This window comes from Dicentrarchus labrax, unplaced genomic scaffold (genome assembly GCF_905237075.1).
Source record: "Dicentrarchus labrax unplaced genomic scaffold, dlabrax2021, whole genome shotgun sequence".
In the NCBI taxonomy this organism is placed as follows: domain Eukaryota; kingdom Metazoa; phylum Chordata; class Actinopteri; family Moronidae; genus Dicentrarchus; species Dicentrarchus labrax.
Window position 1 is genome coordinate 5,918,170 of NW_026136722.1, and position 20,974 is coordinate 5,939,143.

At 39.0% G+C, this 20,974-nt stretch overlaps 1 protein-coding gene across 2 annotated transcripts in view; it reads left to right on the forward strand.

The window, feature by feature from the left end:
• Positions 1 to 20,974, forward strand: part of LOC127356594 (protein phosphatase 1 regulatory subunit 29) — a 74,964-nt gene that overhangs the window by 18,181 nt on the left and 35,809 nt on the right. For both annotated transcript variants that reach the window (XM_051388464.1, XM_051388463.1), the window contains exon 2: positions 3,739 to 3,922. The gene's annotated coding sequence lies outside the window, so the exon portion shown is untranslated. The remainder of the gene's footprint in view (positions 1 to 3,738; positions 3,923 to 20,974) is intronic.

The window sequence follows — 20,974 nt, forward strand, 5'->3', positions numbered from 1 at the left end:
TGGCTATGATCAATACTGGGAAAGGATCAGCAGAGGGAAAAAGAAAAGAATTGACCAAAGAACAACAAAAACAACAAAAGAAAGCTAAAAGGAACTGTTATATAGTATGGAATCATGGGACACGGGAAAATTCCAAGTTAGCTCAAGCACGAGAAGAAAAAAAATCACTAAAAATAACTAATAAGAACTCATACTGAGTAGCTGAGAGTCACACCACCACTGAGTTTACAGAACAATCTGGTGAAGAAGAGCTGGAGTTCTTGAACTGCGAGTTGATGAGATGATTTCAGACAGAGAGTGAGGTGCAAGGAGAGGTAAGCCGTGCCCACGACACATAGACACACACACACACACACAGGGAAGGAGAAGGGAAAAAAAACTGCTGACAGGGACTATACCAAGATATTACAGCCTTTTAACATGATAGTAGCAAAAGCGCTGGTATACTGCACTTACTATTAGTGGATAGATAAAGCCAATAGTAGACTAGTCACCGCACGTTTATGATATTGATTTAATAATTTATATACATATATATTTTAACATCACACCCTCTTGTTAAATGTGTCATAGCAACCAGCGAGAAGACTGAAGATTTAGTTCATTTATTTATAGTATAACGTCACAGAAATCTCATTGTACAAAACACAGAATAAATAACTTCTAACCTCACAAAATCAAACACTGGTGGAATTATCGATGGATGATGTATTACGTTATCAGTTTGAACTGTAACAGAGTTTGACGTTGTTTTTCTCCGACTATCCGACTAATGAAAAGTGTTTTGACTAAGACTCTTCCCATCAACTAACGATGAAGTCTACTATTATGTTGCAGCTCTACTTTCTAGTCTTCTGACCAGTCAAAACACTTTCCACTACATGTCACATTCAGTAACTCACTTAAGGACGATGACATCCAGCGGGAGGACCCGGGGATTGAACCACGCACCTTCTGTGGATGATCTGCTGTACCTCCTGAACAGCTGCCCCTAGGCACATCAATACATCATAAATAACTGAAAAAAAAGATGAAAATGTAAAGCCTCAACTGCAGTCCCCCAGTGTGACTATTTCAACAGAATGATCAACATACAGTAACAACATGCTGTCCTTAGAGCGGTATCAGTGGGGTTAGAAATGAAAGTCTGGGCTGATGGTGTCACTACAGGGAAGCCATGTGATCAAAAATCTAATTGTGGACATAAGAGAGCTGTGAAAGAAGAAAACACAGAGTGTCCAAAGAGTACAGTTTTTTTTTATTCTCTGGAGTGCATACATTTGCTCAGCAAATTTTGGCAGACTTGTGGTGCAAAGCACAGGGTGGCTGTGGCTCAGAGGAAGGTTGTTGGTTCGATCCCTGGCTCCTCCCGCCACATGTCTTAAGTATCCTTGAGCAAGATACTGAACCCCGAATTGCTCCCGATGCTATGCATCGGTGTGTGAATGTGTATGAATGATTAGTTTCTGTTCGATGGACTTTGCCATCGCTGAGTGAATGTGTGTGAAAAGGTGAATGTGGCACGTAGTGTAAAAGTGCTTTGAGTGGTCGGAAGACTAGAAACGCGCTATACAAGTACAGGTCCATTTACCATTTAGCTGGAAACTGCTGCCTCAACATGAAATGTGAGAGGGTTCACCCAACATATTGGAATTCATCCTCAAGGGAGCATAAATATCCCCAGCAAATCTAATGGAAATCTAGCCATTACTTCTTGACATCTTGGGTAGAAAGTTGACAATTTGACCCGAGGGCATCCCCAGGGGAAAACTCTTGGAGTTACCAAAATGTAAATGGTTCAAGCATGAATGTACAGTACATTTGGACAATGTTTCTTCGAGGCTCAACTGACAGCCCTAGTATGGTCCTTTAAGCCAGAATTTGCCTGTTGTGGAAACACTGGATAGTCCTATTTGTAAATAAATATAAATATATTTATATATATCCTAACATAAATACTAAATCAACATTCATGAGAATAAAACAGCATTTTTGAGGAATGTGATCAGATGAAATGTATTCACTATTTTATGATATTTTTATATTCATATGATGAAGTCTACAAATAAACAAATACTGAGAACACCATAAACAAGTAGCCCTCATTTGTGCTCCCATTTTTTAACCAGTGCTTTGAGTGTTGTGATGCTTCTTTAACTGAGAAAAGAAACAACACTGCAACAGTTTTTGTCTTGAGATTTTTTAGTTTCAGCCTTTGCATGAGAGAGCACTGGGGAGGCTCTTCTAGGTTGTTTTTCTAGTCAACTTGAAACCCTGTGTGTTTGTGCTTTTACAATATATGCGTATGTGTGTTTGTTTTAGGCCTGCAGGGTGCATACACTCATGTCACTTACAAGTATATTTCTCTGAGTGAGAGCTCATAGGATGTGTGTTTTCCTCGGCCTGTGCGTGTTGTCAGCAGGCCTTTGCTCTTGTTTTCTCACATGCATATGCCTACTTACTGTGCCCAGTCATGATCAAGTGTACTACAGCGCTCTTTCTCCATTTAACTTGTAAGGGAGGAGCAGGACCAACCCAGTATTACTGCTGAAAATGAGATGTCACGCTCAGCTCACTTTAGGGGCAGCGGGCCGGGCTCTCCCTAACTGATTTAGACTCTAGAGTCTGTGTGGGTATGTCTGTGTCTTGTGTGTGTGTGTGTGTGTGTCTGTCAGGGAATGAAGAGAGAGAGAGAGAGAGGGAGGGAGAAAGAGACAAAGGAGAGAAAGAGAAAGAGGGGGGGGGGGGGGATGTCAGTTTCTCTGACAGTTATTTGCACAAATTATTCATAGATAGGCAGAGCTTTGTGTACTGACGGCTTGAGGTGTGCTGTGACAGGTGTCCTGCTATGTGACTGAAACAGGGAGATAGGTAGCATCTCATTATATATAGTGCCACTTACAGATCGAGCCATCTGTCACCTTGTACCCCTCTGATGCATCATCAGCCATTATTGTTATACTGCTTATCTGCCCAGGTAATGTTAATTTAGGTGAACCACAGCAGCTGAAATGAAGTAAGAGAAAAAAGTTAGATAAATAGATAGATAGATAGATAGATAGATAGATAGATAGATAGATAGATAGATAGATAGATAGATAGATAGATTCATCCCTTTTCCATGCTCTCAGCAGTATTGTTTCTTATGCTTGTCATGGGTCCATTGCGCATTTCTTCATGGTCTTGATGCAGAGAAAAATCTGTATGCTTCTGAAAACCTTCTCTCGCTCCCTTTCTCTTTGCTCTTCCTCTCTCACCCTTTTCTTTCCATCTGACTGTAGTCTCAACTCTTGTGTATTCACCCACATTGCCAGTCCCCCTGATTTCCATTTTCTTTTGAAATCTTTTCATGTTGAGTGATGTTTTATTTACTATCATTTTTTCTATTTGTCTAAACACTAAACATACTGTTCTTATCTGTAGAAATTTAAGCTACATTTTGAATGTTATTATTAGCATGATTGCCACTTATATGAAACTTGAATTACAATTAGTAATACTCAGATTTACTGGTTACATGAATTAATGTAATGAACAAATTGCTTGTCAGTTAAATAAAGTAAGTGACTGTAAATAATCGTTTAAATTAGCATGTCATTGTACATGAAATTAGAAACAAAAATAATAAATGTTTTGAATTAAGTGGTCTTTTTTTGATTGCAAAATACCCAGTGATGTAGTTTTTTTTTTTCATTTAACTCATCTTTTCATTTGCATTTTCCTTTTTTTCACATTCAGGCCCAGTTGTGTCTCCTGTAACCCTGGCAACCTCAATCACCTACCAAACTTGGAAACAACATCCCACCCCAGAAAATCTTCATAAAGGATACACAGCAGAGTGGCCAGACAAGAGAAAGGAGCACATTTGTGTCTCGATACAAATAACCGAGTAGTCAGAGGAGGCAAAGAAGAGAGAAAACAGGTAGGAAAGTCTTTTTTATAATAATGATTTTAATTTCTTTCCCATTGTGTATTGAACTGAGATTCTGAGTGTCTCAGAGTTTTTAACTTTTAATGCTGTGTGCTTTCCTAAGGATACACCCAGCATGGCAGATCTTTATTTCCCTGAAGTGTTACAGACAAAGCACAGAACAGTATTGCTATAATCTTATGTGTGTGCAACAACACAACCTCTCGCCTGAATGTTCTTGCTCGTATGTATATTTGCATGTGTGTGTCATGTATGTTACGTGTGTATGTGCAGTGTCTGTGTGTGTGTGTGTGTGTGTGTGTGTGTGTGTGTGTGTGTGTGTGTGTGTGTGTGTGTGTGTGTGTGTGAGGCTTTTGCCATACAGTTTAACACTCGGGTGAAAGCATTAGTTAGTGTCTTCACAGGCATATATTATGCCATCTTTCCTGCTTTTATTACACTTATTTTACTGGCAACACTGTCATTAGTGCTGACAGTACTTCACTTACCACAGCTATTATATTCTGTCTGTGTGTGCATATGCAAGTGTGCTGTGTGTTTCAGGCAGATAAAGTAAAAGAAGTAATTGTTGTAATTATTTCATCTCCGTTCTCTTCCCGCCCACTGTGCTAGCACCGAGGAAAATCTTGCTACTCTTAGAAGAATGTAATAATGCAGAGTAAACTCAACTCGGTTTATCCACCTTCCTATTCACGAAATAAAGTTTCAGCACCATTTTGTGCCGATCATGTGTCATTATGTTAATTGCTATTGTCAGGGAACAGACTCAGTGTCCTGACAATAGCATCACAAAAAATGGAGGTTACACATGTAGTCAGTTAAAAAGCAATTGATTGTGCCAATAAAAAAAAGAAACAAATTAACATTAAATGTCAAAATATGTATGTATGTATATATATATATATATATATATATATATATATATTATTATTATTATTATTATTAATATTATCATTATATACTGTTATTAACAATAACACTACCCTTCATATCATCAGTACTATTACCACCATCTTGCAACTACAACATCTTACACCTTATTTATCTGTTTATCTTTTTTATCTTTTCTACCTCAGTATTTTATTCTATTGTTGTATTTAATTGTATTTAAATGTACCTGGCTGCTATGACGACCCAATTTCCCTTCGGGGATTAATAAAGTCTATCTATCTATCTATCTATCTATCTATCTATCTATCTATCTATCTATCTATCTATCTATCTATCTATCTATCTATCTATCTATCTATCTATCTATCTATCTATTAGTATGATCAATGCCACCAGTACTGTATTGTAGGCTACCTTAAATGGTTTAAGGAAATAAAAGTCCAATCAGCATTACTATACGCAAGCATTATTATTTTATATTATATAGTATAATTTTCTTTTCAACAACAATAATTTGGAGTAAACAATGGGACCAGCATGGCTTTGCTACAAGATTGGAAAAATGGAAGCTATTGTATCCGTTGGACATAATATGAAACATAATTCATTGACTGGGAAGAGGTTGAACATTTGTTGCAAAAGTGAATACATGGAAATAAAGTCAAGTCTGGAGAAAAAGAAAGACTTAAAAAAGGAAATATATGGTATTGCCCCTCTCTAATGCCCATCTCTTTAAAAAGAAGAGAAGATAACACACAGCTTTGGAGCATAACAATATACCGTACATTATTGTACAAGTATTACAATGAGGTGAACACTGCCTTGTAGTACTTAATACAATATGTGCATGGTTTTTCTTCTTTTGACTACCAACTGGAACTTATGCTACATCACTGCTTATCTACAATTATAGTCTAGTAAGCTGTGTCACCTACACTGTGACAATAATTTGCCAAAACAGTAAATGCATGTCCACTAAAGGCTAAAATTGTCACCCGGACAGTAGAGCCTTCACTGTATATGCATGCCATTTGATGTCTTGTTGTGTCAATTTACTGTAGCCTCTTCTGCAGAATAAATATTGCAACTATATGGAAATTAGTCTGGCAATGTAGATTCTGAGAAGCTTTGTGCAGGGTTGAATTAGAATTTTCTCTTCCTTTTTGGGAACCAAAATATGCTTCATTTTCACAGACTCGGTGATGCCACTCACAATCAGCTCAGTAGGAAGGTAGCTGCGAGAAAAATGTGACTTATAGTGTACCAAATTTCATCACAAATGTGTAGTTGAGGCAACTGAATAGGCACTTAGTCGTTTAACCTCTCATTCTGGTGTCTTTTCCACCTGTTTCTTCTGTTTGTTGTGCAGTGGAATTTTATAAAAGATAATAATGTGCACACAATGATCCTTGTTCCTCAATGTCATACATGGTTTCAAGCAAAGACTGTGTGCTGCACATTCATTTCAGCATACAGTCACATGAGTACAGTGTCCTTACATGCACCACAAGTCACTGTGAGCTTGAGCCTTTCTGTGGAATGGCTCAAAAGTGGACATCAATCTAATAGGATTGAAGTCGTCACGTGTAAGACACTGACTGTCGCCTTTCGCTACCTCAGTTCACTGGCGGAGGACAGTGACTTCATGAAAAAAACATTCAAGAAAACAGAAATAAAATGGAAGCGCTAATACTCAAATTTTAGTGTGCGCAGCGCCTTTTTTTATTGTCACTTTGTATAGCTGCATGTGTACACATGACACATAGCAGCATGAAAAAATCTGATGTAAGTCTTTGAGTAAATATACTTAAAATGCGATATTGCATGTTGCTTATATAATCAGCTGTGACCTGCTTAATCAGTAACTGTAACCCTTTGGACATTTATATGTTTGGTCACACAGTAACATCTAACAGTGATATAATCACCTATAAGAGTAAATCCCCCTTCCTATTATATTTGAAGGCTTTTAGCCCACTTGTGAAACTCTCAGAGGGCTCTGAGGATGGCACTGTGAGTTAGTCAATCATTTCAAATCACTTTGGTCCAATCAGTGCAGTAGAAGCAGAATGGCCTCTAGGGGCCTCTTCTAGGGCTTTTTGAGTCTGACAGGAGCACTAATAAAACTTCCAGATGCTTTTGTGGATATAGAATAGCCTGTGATTCACAAACCAACAACAGCGTGGAACAGGTGGAAACACACTTTAGGGCTTTGTGACTGAGTGCATCATTGTCTCCCTTGTACTGTATATTTACTTAACCAATTAGTTTGCATTTCAAGACAAACTCAATTACTTTTGAATGTAAAGTATCTTTCTACTGGGTGAGTACTACTCACATAAAAAGGCAAAATTTTCAACGCCAGTAGCATAAAACTACTGTTGTAGCAATTGCAGTGAGCCAAAGGCTGACATCTTTCCAGGCATGCTAAAGAGAGAATATTTAGATATTATCATTGTTTCAGTTAACCAACAGAGAATCTATTAACTGTTATAGGCTGTTAAAGAAAGCAATTATTGACTCACTGAGATTCAGGAAGACATTTGGCCTGCCACTCTAAAATCTCAAAGTCATTACCAGCATTGTTAAAATTCTGTTAACACTTCAGGTGTTTGCCTCCTTCCAGTCACGTGTTGGCTGTGCTCCTGGAGGACTGCAGCCTTTCATCGGCATGTGTCAGGCTGTTTTATGCACTATTGTTTCTTAGAGAGAGATGTGTCCATTTTACACAAACAAGGCAGGGGAGGAGACAGAGAAAGTGTTTTCAATGCTGCAGGTTTCTCAGTTGTTGAAGGTGTTATTGGTAGCAACATATTCAGGAACAGCAGTGTCTGTACAAAGAACATGTGTGAACAAGGTGAGGGCTATACTGACAAAATCACATCATATATTATGACGACACTCAACTTTCATATTCTCAGTCTTCACACAAATTAGTATTAATTTATCCTGAGCTTGATCACAGGCATACACCTCATATGAATGAGAAAGGTGTTTGCGTCTATCTATAAGCTGTGGCAGTGGTAGACAGAGGAACTCAACCCTGTTATCATATTTTACCAGCACACAGACATAATTTATAGTCAGTTGAAAATTAAATTGATTATAGCTTTTTCCACCACAACGACAAGTATCTGGCAGAGAGTACACTAAAAGCGATATGCGAGTGTAAGCCTATATAACGTTAGATACAGTAGGCGCTGACCAGATCAGAGTGGGCCACGAAACCTGACACGTGACAAACTTGATTCACAGTCCACCCAAAAAACACTGCACATTTTACTGAGTTGTCCTAAAACGGCTTGTTAGTCTACCCAGACTGAAAACTGACTGTACGACTTTAACCTTAGCTGGTGTTTTGCAAAGGAGCGGACTGTATCATTGGTTCCACACTTTGCGGTGCGAATACCAGTGAAGACCAGATTGAAACAGCAGCAACCTGAGGGAACTGTTGCACTGGGGTACCGTATAGCACACAGTGCTCACACTGATTTTTAGGTTGCTTAAAGGCACTTTCTTGATAAAGTTCTTCATCACAGTGTCCTTTAATCAAATCTCTGAGGGGCTTTTAAAGTAAGATGTATTTTTATGTTGTATGTTGAGAGCGATCGTGTATATACTCATAAGCAGGAGTTTGGTGTACTGAAGACATCAAAGTATTTGAGAATGCAAATGAGTATATGCCCTGTGTCTTTGTCATGGCTCTAAATGTCAATGTGTGGAAACACTCAATGGCCAAGGCCAGTAGACTCTACTTGGAGATAAGTGCATTTCAGTTGAAGCTATGGTCTTCTTTTGACCCAACTGTGCACACATACTGTATCTCCACGACATTCAGAGGTTGTGAAAGACATACTGGTGAGTAGAGGAGGGACGGAATTACGAAGGGACAAAGGATGAAGGGAGACAACATTTTAGCCTGTGTCTTTATGGGATAGATACTCTATCGTAATGTTTTTGTGCCACAACCCAAGTGTCTGCTTAAATTCCGATCCACCCCATTTAACCATCAATCTAGCAAATCCTGCTTTAATTATGAGCCGTGCCTCTTCCTCCTCCCAAACTCAATCAGAACAAATAAAAGAGCCTTTTCAGCTATAATGGGATTATCGATTGGGTGGCAGCCTAGAACTGAGACTTTGTGTATGTTTGTGTCTGGCTCTGTGTGTGTGTGTGTGTGTGTGTGTGTGTGTGACAACTTAGCTGTGTGTGCATGTATGTTTGTGTATGTGTGAGTGTAGAGCAGTCTGGAAGTGATAAATGGAAAGACATTTTGTGCGTGTGTGTGTGTGTGTGTGTGTGTGTGTGTGTGTGAGACAGCGAGAGAGAGTGTGTGTCTGCATTGTCTGGAGTCTTGTCTGTGTATGTGGGTGCTGAAGGAATGAAGCATTAAATTACCTCACAGCTTGAGTCTCATCAAGTGTGTGACATGTTTTACTGATAAGTTCTGAGCTTTGACTGATTTCCACCAAGACTTTCATTACCTTGCTTTTCCCATTATCTCAGACGTCAAAGTGGCTGTAAACTGTCGTTTGTGGACACTTTTTTGACTTGAAAGAGCAGATGGGTAAAGGTTACTGCAGCTTGGTTTAGATTTACCAGCAAATCAGCATTTCAGGTAGTTGGGAACAAGATTGGCACCTGTCAAATACCTTTTTGATACCCAGTGTACTTTTCCTCAGCAGTGAGCCTATTTCTCCTGTTTTTTATTCGCCATATTCTTTGCATATGCAGATTTGTATTATCTTTAAGTTTTATTGCTGTTTCACAGCTGCCTATTACATTTCTTGACAACACAAGCCTATTCTGAATAACCTCAAAACCATTCATTAGTGCATCAGATCATACTCAGACCAGAATGGACGAACATAATCTTCCTATCATAAACGATTTTAAACACTAAATGGAATATTATTTTCTGTATATGACTCTATTCCCCTCTTACTCCACTGTGTAGGAAGGTTTCTTATTTTTACCCCATAATTATATATCAGCTGTTTAAATCTATTGCCACTTTGTATCTAATACCACTGCATTGACTTTGAATGCTGCTTAATCCCCTGCGTTTAACCATGCTTATCTCAGCCGAGGAGGTTATCTGTGTGTTAATCAGTCTGTCTGTATGGGAGCGATACATGGGCATGGATGTGCGTTGGTGTGACCATTTATGCTCCCAGGTGGACTAGTCATAAAGACTCTGATTAATTGGATGGATGTTGTTTTTAGTGCCACTGACTATCAGTACAAACATTTGGATTAATACATTAAAAGCCCACAATATCTGCTGTGTACACCCATGCTCTGGCTACCCTTAACTACAGTGTCATGGCCAGTATAAAGAAAAAGAAAAAACAGCCCCAACCTGGAGATATTGTTAGATCTTAGTGGAGAGCTGCACTTAAATCTTGACTTTTCCCGCTGACTTTGTGTTAAACTTTATGTATTGTGAAACATACTTTCCCATCTTGTATCCTTTACACATGCAGGTTTCAGCTTTGATTAAAATTCAACAGTGAGGGATGAAAGCAGGAAGGGAAAAGAGTGTTTTTATGCACGTAGACAAATCTCTATGCACACCTCTGTAACTCTGTCTTCCCCCTGTATCACTGGTGCACTTTCTTCCAGTTACTTTTTCTCTTTCTTCCCGCTATTAGGCTGCATATATTTTCTCTCCTCTCTATCTGTGTGTGAAAGACAGTGGCTGGTGGTCAATTGCGTACAAAAATAAACACACAAATACAAATACTTCTTTCTATTTCTCCAGGTCTCTCACTCACTTACTCTAGCCTCACTGTGTCCCTGCCTCTCCTACTCCTTTTTGTGGTGGCAGTCAGTGTGCCAGTATGCTGTGTCTAGCATTTACTAATCCTGCTCACATTAGGTTACGTCACTGGCCCATTCCTCCTTTGATACAGTATTTGCACGATTACTGAGCTTATATTTTGAGTCTAGCTGCCATGCCGATAGAAAGTAAAGAGATCAAATCTGTTTGTTTGTTTTTTTTCTCTTGTCCCTTTCTCAGTTTCTCCCAATATATTTGTTGCTCTGTCCCTGTATTTAAAGATTTTCCTTTATTATTTCATCCCTTCCTTCAATGTGCTCCTACTTGCATGGGTGCCTTCAGAAGCACAGACCAGACGGTACACACAGATGCATGCATAGATGTACCCAGTGACAAAGAGGCACACACAGAGAGAGTGTGATGGATTTTGAGACAAATGAAAGCATTATGTATATATATATATATACATATATATATATATATGCCATGTTATATCATGTTTAATTTTCTTTCTCCTTCCTAAACCCAATGTTTTAACATTACCTCACATTTTTCTGGCTCCCAGCATCCTCCCTCATTCTTTCTATCTACTCTTTGAAGTGTTAATCAGCTTGCCAGGTCTGTTGGCTAATGGAGCTACAACCTTGAAGTAATTATCAGTGCCTTGTGTGTGAAAGAGTGCCAGTGACAGAAAAAGAACTAAGGATGAATTGCAGTTATAACTGTAATTGCATTTATATTTCTTTAGAAGAGAAACCATTAAATATGGTATGTCCTCAGTACACTGCCAACATATTGACTTTAGCAGTCAGCTCTATTACTAGCGTACTTATAAACTCACTAACACAGTCCATGCACACACACACACACACACACACACACACACACACACACACACACACACACACACACACACTGCCTGTAGCATACCCTCAATTAAAGAGAAGAGAATAGAGGTGGAGAATAGAGGTGAAGAGAAGAGAAGAGAAGAGAAGAGAAGAGACATAATGGGAGTGGGGAGAAGGGGAAATTGGGATGGTGTGAGAGGAGAAAAACAGAACAGAGGGGAATAAAAGACATGAAGAGACATCATTGCTTTGATAGCACAGTCCTTGTTCATGACATACAAATGGAGAGCATTTAAGTCTGCAAAAGACAGCAATGTATGTGTCTAAGGGAAGAGTAGGAGGTTGCATGAGCCTCATTTATCCATTCTAATCCACACTGACGTTCATGGCCCTCTATCCACCAGATGAAAACGTAACATTTTCTATAGGGAAAAAAGGAAAGAAAAAAAAGGTTAATAGAAAGAGGGCTGGTTGGTAGGTTTTTAGCTGTGTAATATTTTATAATGTAAAACAGTTTTGTGGTTCCTGATAGTGACAATTTTCATTTTTCTTCCCAGTAATTGTGAGTTCTACAATCCACTCCGCTTGTTTTAGTAAGCATCCATTTGCGTCAGACTACAGCAGACACAACCAATCAGGTGGTTCATTGCTCCGGCCCTTTAAAATAACTAAACACAGTTGGTCATATAATCCACCAAGGGTATGACCAACAAACTAAGAGAGTGGGAGAACATAGGAGAAGGAACAGTAGGAGAGCATGAGGGAGAGGGAGACATCCCCCATGCAGCGAGCCATACATGTTGCATAAGCTGACCTATCTAGTGCTGTAATCAGATCAGTATTCTTGCAAAAACCTAATCCAGAAGCCACTGCTAAACAACAGCAGTTCAACTAAAAAAATATAATGACTGACAGAGTCTGAGGCAGAGGAAGAAAGAGAAATGTGATCAAAGAAGGAATGAAGGATCATTCAGACTATCCTCCCATGGCAATTTTGTGCATCCAAACCCAGCTTGGGGTTTTCTTTGAGTTTTTTGTTTCATGGGCAGATACTTCTCGCAGCAGGGAATAGTGCAAATGAGTGAGTGTGTGTTTTCACTGTGTATCTACCATGTATGTTTTATGACTGCTATGACATTTCTAGGTCCATGTAATGTTCACTATTCTCAGAAAAAGGGTGGGTAGGCAGGGGATGGGGGTGTATGCTTGGAAATCAGAGTATGACCATATCCAGTAATGCCTTGTTTACAGAGATTGTGGACAGTCTGCATAGTGTGTTTTACACGTACAAGTTGCAGTACTGTTCAGACCAGCAGCTTATGTGACAGTTAATAAATCTGTGCTGTATTGCAGGTATACAGTTATTTTATTTTTCAGTCTGCATCTTGTAAATCCACATCCCTCTGATACGCATCATTCAGTAGTGTGCTGCAAGACACATTTTCTTTCCTGCGAAAACATGACCCGCCCTACTTTGCCTCTGACTGGCAATTAGTTGCCTTTGTTGGTTGGGTTGGTGAGGTTTAGGCATGAGGAGTGATGAATATCAGGATTAGCCAATCTGGGGGGGTCATGTCTTTGCTTCTCTATGCTAGGAAGAAAAATACAGCCTACGGCCTACCTGGCCTGTTATTTAAATTCATGCATTAGGCCTGTTTAAGACCTTGACAAAATGATTTTATGATGGTGACACATTCTGGCCTACACTATCTTTTGCAGTGCAAGTCAGCGGATCCATGAGACAGTTTACAAATTACTGACCCATAGATTCCTTGCAAGGTGAGAGAATAGTTGTCCATTTTTCATGAGTGGATGGAGAAAAGAATAAGGAATAGTTCAATCAAAATGCCTAATTATGTAGTTTTCTCATCCACCAGTCTGTGTGCCACTATTGATTGACTATTTCATAATGATCCTTTACTGCCTGAAGTAAAGCAGCAGAAGTTAAGTGACAATATGCAAATAAAACTGTCCCATTTTTGGGTGAACTATAGTCTTACATATCATTGTTTAAAACACAGTTTATCCTTTGCTGGACGGGCCACTTTCATAAATAAAGAATATACTCACTTCTTCAGACACCACTGACTATAGTGATCAGAAATACCTTGTGAAAACAGGCTATTCAAGATTCTTCTGTTTCACTGTGGTTTTCATTTTCTCCAGACACTCGTGGGCATCATAACACTCATAACCAGCGTCTGTACAGGCAAGGTGTAGTTACTATTATTATCACTAATATCAAGTATGCAGGTGTCATTCACGTAAAACTCCTGATTAGCTGTTGTGCGTTTATGCCACTATACCACTGTGAAATGCATGCATCAATGATTCTCTGGCACTTCTTATAGTCTATATTTTCTGTCTTTTAATAAAGAAATGTGATGTGTTAGAATGAAGAGAGCATCAGTCCATTACCCGCCCTGTGGAGTGATGTGAAACCTGACTGAAATTAATCAGAGATGTGAGTGTTAATAAGATATCGACAGAGAGGCTATTTTTAGTCTACTTGAAACTATTACTGTAATAAAAGGGCAGTATAGGGAGAGGTTCAGCACTGATAGCTGTGAGGGAATCCAAATGTTTTACATGGCAAGATTAAACGTTTACCAGCAGCTTTAAATTCCTTTAAAGAGGTTCTTCACAGTAATTTGACACGACTAATGTGATACCCATTGGTGTAATGATGAATGATATGTTTGATAAAATTATTGACTCGCTTAGTTACAGTTAAGAGGCATATTTGATATCTCTGAAAAACTCCTTTGTCCATCTTTAAACTTTTCATCTCCAAAAGACCACAGAGTGTTCAGCCTTATTTATCTATTGTCAGTGACAATATTGTGCTATGTTGTCTGTGTATGTGTGCAAAGCTGCAGATGTGCTATAGCAACAATTTGATGTATTTTGTTGGGGCTGGTTGTTTTTGATGAGGCATCTGTTTATGACATGACTAGCAGTCTCCGTTTCACATACAGTACTCCATTTTATCCGATCTATCTGTGCAAATAACTAATTTCATTCATTTGAACTAATGAATGTCTGTTCCCATTAAATCTGCAAATGATTGCACTGGATACTTGCAGAATCTTAAATAATACAAGACACAGGACTGCTGTGCTGATGTGCTCAGTAAACAAACTCGGCTCAGTGTACACATACCAGATTCACAGATGCTGACAAGAACGTGGTGAGCTCCGCGAGGAACTGAACTGATTTTGAGTTCAGTTCCCAAGCCTTGCCGCATTTCATCCAACCTTTTGCTCTGTGCTGTTTTTCATGCCACTCTCTGCTGCAGCCTTCTACTCAAATAAGCAAATGTGCCATTAAAAAGTTTGGATATACAGTATTTTTAGAAGAGTTACAGGAAGTTATTACTGGGCCATAATTTGTGTGGACGTGTGTGGCAGAGTCTCAGTTAAGATGCTCACGCAGACACACACATACACACGCGCACATGCGCGCACACGCGCGCGCGCACACACACACACACACACACACACACACACACCTATCAACACCACAGACACATGCATTGCCAAGAAGATGAAACTGGAGCACTATATGAGGAACAGTGTGTCGTCTGAGACCTAGCCCTGTGTTATTTTAAACCTGGGAAGCATGTCAGGGTTATAGTATCTAGGTAGCCTAGAATGAGAGCGACCTGTTAGCTACTTAGCACGTACTGCACACTGTATGGGTTGGTAAATAGGTGTAAAGACAAAAAGGTTGCTTCAAAGACAACCCAACTCAAACACTTATTATCGCAGTACAGAACAAGATAGACACAAAGGAGTTTTACAAAGTATTCCAAACTTTTACAGTCAATAAAAAAATGTATATTTTGTTATGCTTTTCAAATGCCTAGTTCTGAAGCCCACACTTACAATAATGATTACTCTCATTCTCAAATTAATTTGGATAGCTTACTATATCATAGAAGTATAAAATGAGGCCACCATTGTTTGACTTTATGTGTTAGCATGGATGAACCAGATATTCTACAATCCTGTGGCATGTGGCTAGGTGTGCAGCAACAGTTGGCACTACTAATGCAAAATCCTGAATTAATAAGAAAAAGAACACTGCCCTGTCCTTCCAAGAACAACGACAGCATCAGTCGTTTTAGCAAGAGCTCCAAACAACGACGGTTTACATTCAAGTGATGAAGTCCTCTAGCGGCTGCAGTAATAATGACAGGAGCAAAGGTGGAATTAAGATGAGATTGTTGTAGCCCATTAAATGTAACTCTTGAAGCTTCACTGCACTTTCAGCGTTTGCTGACTGACTGATAGGCTAACCTGACTTGCCTTGTGCCTCAGGAAAAATTAATTTCCTCCTTGTGAATGTTTATTTCAGTCTCATTATCCAGTTAATGGTGTGGCAGTTTTACACCACCTCCACTGGATAAATAAACAGTCTAATTTGTTGTTTTTAATATGATGTAATAAATGGGGCTTGGTGGTGAGTCGTCTTTGTGACACCAGACAGAAATTACAACCTCTGCAGGGGTCAACAAAGTTATCAAGTGATACCTCCAATTCACACCCTGCTCCAATTAATATAACCTCTACAGAATAACCATGGTAAATATTTTTTTTAACTTCATGTGTAATTATGAGCCACATTGCGGCGCAACTCTCACAACAAACATAAGTTAATATCTGATTTAAAGGTAAAACATTGATAAACCTATGGGTACATGTAAATTTTTCATATGAAAGTAGTGAAACACATCCACATTAATAACACCAAACGTTCTTCCCGTCATCAGTGTGTGCTTTTGCTAAAATTGGGATTTATGTGTGTGCGACCGAGGCACACTTGGCTTACAAAACAGTGAGAATGTGGCAGCGATCATTACTGTTGCAGTCAGCAGTGTATAAAGCCATTGTTCTCACAACCGAAGCCATTGTTCTTCCAACCAGCTTCTGTTTCTGTATGATCACGGGCCATATGCTGATATGCCTACATGCACGTATCATCATCGCAGACAAGAAATACTGTCGCCCACCGAGGCAGAGAAAGAGAGGGCAGGAAAAAAATAGATAGATAGATAGATAGATAGATAGATAGATAGATAGATAGATAGATAGATAGATAGACAACTATCTATAGCAAGCTTTAACTAGCCTTACATTTAATAGAATACAACAATATGTACATCATCCCACCAAGAGTGGGTGCTGGACATTGTTACCACTCTGGGAAAAGGTACAGCCATTGATTCTCCTTTCTTTAAATTGGATCTCCTGCTGTAGCTTGCTTGAGGGTGTCAGGTAGAAAAGAGGGAGACAGAAAAAAACATTAAAAAAAACAGACATAATTATGGGAGCATAGTCTTGCCAAACTGTCAGAGAGGTGAGAGAGAGGTCGAGAGAGATAGAGAATAGCAGGTAAACTGATAATGACGGCTTCTAAAATCTCCAAAGCAGCCCAAGGGACAACAGGCGTTATAATGAGGCTTTTTTTTTTGTTATGTGTCTCCCAATGTCAGCTCAAAAACAGCTGTTTACTTTCTCCAACATTGTTCTTTGTCATCTCATGCTCCCCCTGTCTCTTCTCCTCCTTCCCTGTTTCTCCCCCTCTTTTTATCTCTTTCTCACTTTCTCAGCCACACTCTCTCTTTCTTCTAGCACTTTTTCTCCTAATCACAAACGCTTTCCCTCTCTCCCACGCTTCTTCTTGCTATCTTTTTTTCCTTGTTTCTTTGTGCCACTTCCTTTATCCAGCACTACTTTCACTGCTTCTTTTCTGCCTCCTACCCAACCCACTACCCACTTCTCACCATCTGACCTCATCGCCTTAGTGATGCAAAGCAGATACAGGACTTACTCCATCCACTTTTAATCTATCATTCATCTCAACAGCCATTCGGTAAGTGGACGCACTTGGATAGAGTATAGCTACTTCTCTCCCTCTGCCCCAAGTCAAGCATCTGTGCACGGCCTCTGTCAATCAAGCAAGAGACAGCATGTGTAGATAAGTGTCCTGTATTCCCACAGAGTAATCAATAAATCCCTTTTTAACAATTGATTTTGTATACTGTGTGTACTAATTAGATAATCATTCATTTGCATTATGCTTTTATTTAAAAACTTTGAAATCACCTCCAAAAAGAAAAAGAATTGTAATTGAGATGAGAAAGAAATTGTTGCCGATTTTTTTTTTCTTGAATCAAATTATTTATTTTTGTAAATTAAGCGCCTATGCAGTTGGTACGATGCTCCACCTCTTGGTTGATATGCTCCATAAGTGTCCTCAGGACATGGGTGTGCTGTCAAACATGGATGCTACACAATTTCTTGTATTTAAATAGTGACGAGAAGGAAGTAATATTACTGATCCTCATACTGTGATACATGCCTTTATATACATATATACTTTATATCGTCCCTTCTGGATCACTGTGCGTTTTAAGCGTCAAGTCAGAGCATTTCTAGATTGTAATTAATTGAGAACTCTAGTTAACTCAAATTCCTAAAAGGTAAACATATTGCCATGAGTTTAGGTTGACCTTCTAAAGTCTGTTGTGGAGGAACTCTTACGGCTGAGCTTTAAACTCTGTATGAGCCTCAGCATATTTTGAGATTTTCTAGGAGGTCCCCTCTGGACATTCCCGACAAGAGTGACACTTCCGAGCCCTTTAATTTAAAGATCAAGTGTTCAACATTTAGGGGGATCTATTTGCAAAAATTAAATATAATATTAATCACTACGTTTTCATATAATCACCTGAAAAAGATGGGTATGTTTCTCGTTATCACAGAATTGCCTGTTTATATCTACAGAGGGAGCAGGTCGCCTTCCATGGAGTAACCCGGAACAGACAAACCAATCACATACTCTAGATAGGCACTTTCGCATTTTTGTGACCACCAAAGTTTCTCCTTCATGCTCGGGAGGGGATGGTGAAGCGAGGGAATTGCAATCTGCAACTACACCGCTATAGCTGCTACTAAATCCTACACACTGGTCCTTTAAATCTTCTTATAATCAATGTTTTAACCTTTCCTTAGTGTACTGATGGACTTATCCGCTGCTGTTGCTTATAATTTAGAAAAGGAAATTGTTCCTCATAGTTTAACAGAGATAATTCATAGTTGACCATATTCTGTGGTAAGCACTTTGGTAGAATTTAATTGGATTTAAGTGCCTTTCTTGAGTAGAAACCCTTATGTTGGGCTGCTTGCATCAGACTGAAGAGTTTGCTTTCAAGTGGGAGACTAATGGGTCCCAGTTCAGAGGGGAGCACCCACAGTAAAGAATGAAGAGAGGGAGATAAAGTGAGAGAATGACAGGTGAGACAATCAATTAAGTCGAGGGAGGCTGGGTTAAGAGTGGAAGTGGAGGAAGGATGGAGTGTGGTCAGAATGGAAGAGAGAGGGAATGGAGTGTGAATGTAAAATACGGGAGAATTTTTTTTCACTGCCAGAGCAGAGGAGTGAGCGAACACACGAAGACGGGGTGAAAGAGAGAGAGGGAGGGTGAAATGGTGATAAATCTTGTGAATGTAGTCACCAGCTCAAGTATTTGCAGTTCTTAACTCAGCACTTGGTGTCAGGACAGTAGTGCCTACGAGCCTGACACTATATGTTCTTCACTTTTTCTTATAACTGGTTGTCACTCTTGTAATGTCGACTGTGTACTGAATGTGTGTTTGTCTGTCTGAGGGGCAGTGGGTTCACTAAAAACATCTACTCACATCTAGAGCTACCATTTAATCCCAGAAACAAATTTTACTCTTCTAGTTTAACTCCCATTGTGTCTGTGTGTACGTGCATGTACAGTATGTTTTTTCCAAGCATAACTTGTCCACACAAAGATTTAAGACTTGTTTGTGATGTAACAAGCATAGAAATGCCCATTTTACTATGTGGTTTTTAAATGTTTTCTTCCTCCTGCTAGTTTATTGTTCACATATCAGCTGCTATGTGACAAGTTCGAATTGCATTTATAAGATCACATTGGGCATGATGTGAAGCATCGCTTGTGGCATTTTATTATACTGAATTTGAGAGAACAGTCTTTCAAGCAGGAAGGGATATTTCAGACACAAACACAGGGTACTAAAGGCACAATCGACAGATTGACAGATCTTACAGGTTTCAGTAGTCGCTCTCCAAACTCCATGCTATTTTCAAAATGTGGATTTACTGACTCCTGCAAGACAAGATAAGATGACGCCAAGAAAAAAATCCCAATGTCTATGTTTTTTTTACACTCTATGCCTTATGCAATCAAGAATACCCACTTGCACGGTTAAATGTTAAGATTATTTCCATATATCTAAAACCTTATGGTAAGTAGCACTCCCATATGTTTCTTGAAAATGCATAGTAAGAAAAAAGACATCAAATAAGTTATTTAGGGTCAAAAGAAGAAGCAATAACCACTCAGTTCAAATATAGAAAGATAAAATAAATATAACATATCACTGACTCTAGACAATCCTTCATTAATGTTTAAATGTGCTTTGATGCAGGGACTTTTTATTACCGCAGTCATCCACAGAGCTTTATTCAACACATGTTAAGAGTGCTACCATATTGATATATATATATATATCAACTACTTGCATTGTAGCTAGGATATTGTAGCATTAGGGTATGACAGCCAACATCCCCTCCATGTCACACCAAGTAACATGCCCTTTCAACTTGGCAACAGGTGGTCCACCAGCCAGGCACTGTGTCAAGCGATGTGGTGGGAAATTCTCAGCTCTGTGTGTCTGTGACTGCTGCAGACTTTGCAGTAAATATAATAAGCACGTGATTTTAACGGTTATGTAACACCGTGAAAGGATTAATTCAGCCCAATTTCTTTATTTTCAGGTCTGCAGTACATTTTCTGCAAACATGATCATTTGAGTAAAAAAAAAAAAATCAAGTGCAGCATTTTCCTATTGGGACTGGAATAGTTAAGGTTATTATTGATATTCAGCAGATGGGCTTTCATACTCAGTAAAACCTGTAAGTTGTTTGGAATCACCTGTCACAAAGTTGAACTGGTACAGTCAGATGGCTGAAGAGGACTACTGAGTGGTATTTCATGTTTTTATGTTGTAGAAAGTCCTCTTTACAAATAAATATTATTTATTATTTATTATAGCCTGTACAATGGTTCAACCAGACTGACAAATGAAAGGGCAGAAGAGACAAAGATCCCTCTGGGCAACAGTTAAATAAGAATATAAGAATTCACCGGTCATGGTCATTGTGAAATCAATTGGAAGCTTAGCAACAATATCTGTTCAGATAACAGGAGTAGGCTCCTGTTTCAGTGTCAAATGCAGAATAACAAGATGGGATTAAAAAGGTGTGTTGCTTTAGCAAAGATATTCTTAAAACCTCATAATAGAAATAGAAGGTTAGTCCATGGTTAGCAATTAGATAGAATTGGATAATTTAATATCAGCTGAACATACGGACGGACAAATCACAGTTTAAACCTATTCAGATTAACCACTTAGTAGATTCCAGAGGGCCTAAAGAAAAGCTGGTTCCCAAAAAAGTTTGAGTC